Genomic DNA, 6,619 nt, shown 5'->3' on the forward strand with positions numbered 1-6,619 from the left:
TTTTTTCTAGTGTGAATAGAGTAACTGCGGGTTTGTGGTATACCCATTTTATTTTCGTCTATAAAATCGTTAAATTTTATTTGATTTGAATGAAAATTTATCAATAATATGCTACTGTTATTAAGTTCAAATAAACCTAGCTTCAAAAGCCTTAGAGCAGCGAGTTTCAGAAATATTTAAGAAAGTACTGCAAAAGACGGAAACAAGCCCTTGAAGAAATTGGCGGGTTATGTGGTATACCTTATTCTGGTAATGTGGTACAGTATACCACATTGCCCGCATATGATGCCTTTAATAATAAGTCAGTTACTTTGGATTGATAACTAAAATTTTATTGCGAACCATTTAAAAAAGGAATATGAAATGAATTAAAACATATTGAACAAAAATATTTTAAGCTTCAAATGACAAAAAACGCAACAATAAAATTCATAGCACTTGTAAGAGTATTACTTACAAGAATCGCAAAGAAAAATAGCACTTCGATTGGGAATACACTTTTCGTGGGCCCAAATTTGTTCGCATTGCAGACAAGAGGTCCAAAGCTTCATTATTATATCCTGCCCATAAATTTTGCCACAGTAGTTGCAAGAGGATTCTTTTGTTGGTGGAACATCTGGAAACTCCTCTTCACTGTCACTTGAATGCGAGTCAACAAACGATTTGGTAGAAATATTTTTTTTATTAGAGGGTTTTGGGGATGGATTAACCGGAGCATTGCGTTTCCTGTTAATGCTTTCAATGCTCTGTAACAAATTACACTTATAAGGCGAAGTTGTTAAAACAGTAGCCTTTGTTTTCCGGCCTTTCCGATTAGGTGGAGGATCTCGTAGCTTTGGTGGTGGAGATATTTCCCAGGGAGTAACGAGTCCTCGGCTTGTGCTTGCTTCTATAAACAAATTAAATAGCGTTCCTAAAATTTCCATAGATTTTATTGCGAAACTTACGAATTTCAGGCTCAATTTCCATGGCTGATGCGCTTGGGGTTTCTTCTGTCGTTGAATTTATGGTTTCAACTGGATCCTCTGAGAAGACAATATATCTAGCAAGATTGTGTAACTTTTCTGCCCTGTTCACGCATAAATCGTCTTATTTCGTCATTATAGTACTTCTTAAAAGGTCCCATAAAAGCCTTATCCAACGGTTGAAGTTTGTGTGTTGAATGGGGTGGCAAAGAAAGTATAGTCACATTGTGTTCGCGGGCTAGATCAATAACTTCTATATTGCGTGTGTGGCTATAATGCCCATCTAATATAAGAAGCAGAGGTTCAGACGGAGATGGTTGGAAAGATGAAAAATGGTGGTACGAAACCACCTCCTGCGCTCATGCAAGTGATGACTGTAACAAGCGATCCTCGCTCAGCTGAAGTCATTGCTCCAATCTGTTTTTTTCCTTTCCGAGCGATTATTTGTGCCTGCTGCGAAGGAACTACTGATATTCCGGTTTCGTCAACGTTCCAGATTCGAGTAGGCGGAAAATTATGTTTTGCGTTTTCTTCTTCCAGTAATTTGAAAAATATTTATATCAACATTTTCTCGAGAAAAACCACGTGCACGGTCGACGCTTGTTCCAGTTGGCTTTCGAAAACTCAGAACATTTCGGTGTCGGTTACAGAAGCCTTTTAGCCAATCCTTGCCAGCGCACTCTTTAATAACGGAGAACATATTGGGAATGTTGTTTTTTGTGGCAATTTGATAACACAATGACCGCACGTCTGCGCGTGTTAGTCCCCAGTACCTTGACTCCATTTCTAGTAAATATTTAACTAAGTCATTTTCAATTTCCGCTGTTAAAATCGGAGCCCGCCCAAGTTTAGTTGTTAACAGCTCCTCGATGGATTTCTCGCTTCTTGACATGCGCTGCAGAGTGGTATGGGGGACACTAAATGTCTTGGAAGCCAAGAGAATACCCATTTCACCTTTTCTAACCGCTTGCATAGCTTTTTTCATATCCTCTGCTTTCCATTTTCGTATTTCACCTTTCTTCGGCATTTTTTTGATCGAGAGGGTAATATGGTACACTATACCACTTTAGCCGCCTTTACCTATACTACAATAGCCGCATTAGAGTTTGAACAAATTAATTTTGAATAATTAAATAACGATCAAATATACAAAAATATTGCTTATATGCTTCACTAGTATTAAACTCACTTTTTACTTCCCGATGAATAAATGCAGCTTAAAGCACAAGATTTTAATTTGCCAGAAATTTTCCACTGAGCACAAAAAAATGCCAACCACACGACCACGCGATTTTTTTACAACTGACTCACTGTATGCCTTTCAAAACACAAATCAAATCACGCGTTCTTAAGATTCTGAGAATGCCGAAATATCTAACTTGGTCCCGTTATTTCCACGACTTTAGTTTTCGAATAAAGCTGCTATACCACATTACCCGCCTATACCACAATACCCGCAGTTACCCTAATATTTTACAAAAAAAAAATATAGTTGTATGAAGAAGTCAAGATGACCAGTCTACTGTTATACAAATAAATATAATATAAATGTAAGAAAACTTACAAGAACTTTCGAATGTGATAGCCGAGTGCGATGAATGAAAATTGGCCATCACGTCACTCTATCCGCTAGTGGGGCAGAAAATCATTAAATGTGGCCCTTCGGATGAGTCAAATGGTTTGGCCGTCATTGCACATTAACACTTAAATTTTTTGGTTTTGCTTTCCATTATCTCAAACAAAAATTTTTCCAAGTTTAATGAGGCAAAATAAAAGACAATTTTTCATAGGTAGAAATAAGACTGCAGGACGGTACTTAAGTTATAATCATGAGCATGAACTTTTAGCAAAACACGAAACTGCGATTAGATTTATAAGATCTCAGAGAATAAGACGGCGTGTCCAGTTTAGAATGTCCAAGGAGAGAACAACTCGAAAGGCAGCTAAATTGCGCCCTGTTGAAGACCGAAGAAGAGGCCGCGCCGGGAAAAATGGCTCAAAGACGTTCAAGATGACCTTGCAAAGCTGCACGTGCTGCGGTGGAAAGAAGTAGCCTTAGATAGAGACGGGTGGCGAACGGTTGTGCATGAAGCAATGGTTCAGAAGGACTGTGATGCTAAGAAGAAGACGAAATGTCATAATTTCCATCTACTCTTACCGATCTTGAAGAATAAGCATCGAATGCTTTTATTGACGTCACAAAAACATGCATTAGTACCTAACAGGAAATCCGCTGACTTTTAACTTAAAAAAAGCACAATGCTCTTGAATTTAAAAAAATTTAAAAAGCACAAGAAGTGGCAACTTGTTCGGCTAGTCAGTCTTGAGAAGAGTTAAGGCTTTTTGGCATAATAAATAATAATTATGGATTATAAATAATAAACAGAGCCAACCTAGATTTCCTTGAGGAATTTCTGAACTTTCAGAAACGTTTCCCACCCGGGAGAGACTTGCCGATAAGGAAGCCACCTTTCTTAACATTAAAGCGTAAGTGTGTATGTGAAGAAACTTGTTATTACTCAGTCAATAGGTAACCACGCATCTGTTGGGAGTATTTGTCAGTTTCAATAAGACTGAGAAGAAAAATAGAAAAAAATATAAAACCATGTGAAAAATATATATTGCTTTTATTTAGTTGGCATGACGCTGTATACGTAAGCTGGTTTTATAGCTTAAGTAAGCCTCTTTAAGGTCTTATGTAACTCAAGCGAAGCTTACGTCTAGAGAAACTACTCTGCAAAAGTATTACGTTCGACTTGATCATCGATGAGTCTTAGAAACCTCTAATTTCGGTACAAATTTTAAGATCAATGGCATATAGAAGAAATTTATCGGAGGAGAAGTAAGTAGAAATGTCACTCATACATGGTGGCGCAAAATTAGTCACCCTATCGGAAAAATTATAACTTTTGCAAATGGCGTAGTACGCCAATCATATTTGCCTGTGAACTAGACAGCCGCAGCATACAAAAAACATACAATGTGAGACGTATAGTAAAAGTTAAATATTTTTTTTTAAATAAAAATTTCCGTCACTGAAAATTGTGTTTTTTGTTTATTTTTTTAGTAAAACGTCATTCAAAATCAAATTTCGATGATTAATTGTGCTCTATAGAAAAGGCCAAAATGAGGATTTCCCTCACTCAATATTATATTTTTATTTAGTAAAAAATCATATTTAAAATCAAATTTCGATGACTAATTTTGCGCTATAGAGAAGGCCAAAATGAGGATTTCTCTCACTCAAAATTATATTTTTATTTAGTAAAAAACCATGGAAAAAGTCAAAATGATAGTTTTCCATTACTCAAAATATTTTTATTTTGTTATTTAGTAGAAAAGTTAATCAAAAATAAAATTGGATGATTAATTTTGCACCACCTTGTATATAAAATTAAAAATAAAACTCTTCAAAAGCTGCCCTTGGTACTGCAGAACTATAATTTGTCGTATTATTCGCGAGAAGTGCAGCAAAATGACGCATCTATGCTCCAATTGACTCCTGAGTAGCCACTTGAGTATTGCATGGGATTAACCGCCCAATGAAACGAATGAAGATAACTTGAACTTGAGCCAGACCTTATAGTGGTCGCACTAATAACCTAAAAAAATAAAACATTTTTGCACATCAACATATCCACGAAATTTAAATAGGAGGCTCGCCTTTAAGTTTGATCAACAACAGCACTGAAAACTTTAAGTAAATAAATATTAAATGTTAACGTTAAGTTATTTATGTGTGTGTGTGTACATGTTGTACGTAGAAGTACATAAGCAAAACAGCAAAAAGATAAGCAGTGCAATGAACTCTGGCAGTTTGTATTTTCATAAATTTAAAACAAATATGAGTCAAGTAAAACAGGAAATAAATGCAAGCGAGTCATTGAAAAAGCACTAACAGAAGGCTTTCTGCTGGCATAACTTTTTAAATCCTTAAAGCCAAAACTACTCAAAAACAAACGCATATATTTGTTAGTGGAACTTGAGGTATATAAACGCATACATACACATGCACATATATACCTGCATATGTGTGCGAACTCATAGGGAGCTTCGCTCTGAGCCAGGCGAACAAACGAGCTAATTGAATTCGCCTGCAACATTTGCCTGCACTTTCATTTGTAGCAACAACTAACAATCACATTTGCGCGCATCCATACACACACACACAAAACGTGTATGCATGCATTACTACACAAATTTTGTTTGCTTGCATTTGCCAGCGTCTACGGGCGTGCAAGCAGTCATCGCACAAAGTCAAGTCTAGGCCATTCGTAATGAGGCATTTCCGGTACTGTGTAAGCTAAGGCAAACTTTGTAGCAGAGGATGTGACGGGAATACGGGAAGTCGATGGCATAAAGGCGTTGCCAAAGCATCCGCCTTAAAAATAGATGTTGAATACACCGAACAAATTATCCGAAAATCATTTTTATGAATGTGTAAAGGAACTATGAAAATGATATGGAATGGAATGGAGCGAATGGAAATGTATCAGTTATGATTGATGAAATCGAATGATGATGCGCTTACGAGCTGCCTCAATGTCACAAATAAGGTTCGATGTGTAGCGGCCGCCGTAGGGGTTGGTGCGTGACTGCCATTCGGAATTCGAATAAAACGTAGGTTCGAATCTCCGGTTTTTTCTAGGCAAGCCTCCGAGTGTATTTCTGCCATGAAAAAGCTCCTCAAACCATTTGCCGTTCGGAGTCGGCTTGAAATTGTAGGTTCCTCCATTTGTGGAACAACATCAAGACGCACGCCACAAATATAAGGAGGAGCTCCGTCAAACTCCCAAAAAAAGGGTTTAGGCGCCAAATATACATAAATGTGCATACCAATACTTTTTCTACAAATTAAAAACTGTTGCATTGTGAGGAAAAAATAGTGTATTTTTTTAGTATCTGTATAAAATTTGAAAATTAGGTTTTTATGCTTTTTGTTACGCAATAAGCTATGCTTTTATAAAAAATAATAAATCTTTGAAATAAACGTAATAGTCAAAACTGGTAAAAGTGAGCAGGTGCTATCGATTTAACGTGCGCTGTATTGCACATTAAGTGACCTTTTTAGTGGAGCGTAAGACTGGTAAATATACCAGCATTCAAATTTTTGCAATCAACTAAATTTCAGAAACACCCTATCACTAGTAATAAAACATTCAGTCATAGAGAAGTTAAAATGATGTTTACGATTAAAATTTAACAGAAAAGATTTAACAGAATTAAAATCAATTAACGTTAAAATGAAAGCAACGTTGCTTTTTTGGCTTTGTTGCTTTTTGCGTCTTCATTTCTAAATGCAATAAAAATCAGCCAACACAGGGTGAACTAAAGTACTCAAATTTCTTTATAATGCTGAGTAAATTTTTTTTTTTTTCATATGGATAGCTCAGTTGTCCCTCATTTCAGCTAGAAACTGGTTTTTACATATCTGTGACTGACCAAATTTTAAAATTTTATTAAGTTGCGATTTGATTTTACAGAACAGACATCAGATCTGTAAAGGTCGGAAATTGTATTTCCATATCTTTTTAAGCTTACGAGTTTTTCGTGAACAAAAATGCATTCCACTTATCGCAAATTGGAGATATGTTCCACAATTAAAAAAGTCGTATTTGACGAAATAACTTCAAATATTTTCCCAAAATTTCTTG

Source organism: Anastrepha ludens, chromosome 5, assembly GCF_028408465.1.
Source record: "Anastrepha ludens isolate Willacy chromosome 5, idAnaLude1.1, whole genome shotgun sequence".
Lineage (NCBI taxonomy): Eukaryota > Metazoa > Arthropoda > Insecta > Diptera > Tephritidae > Anastrepha > Anastrepha ludens.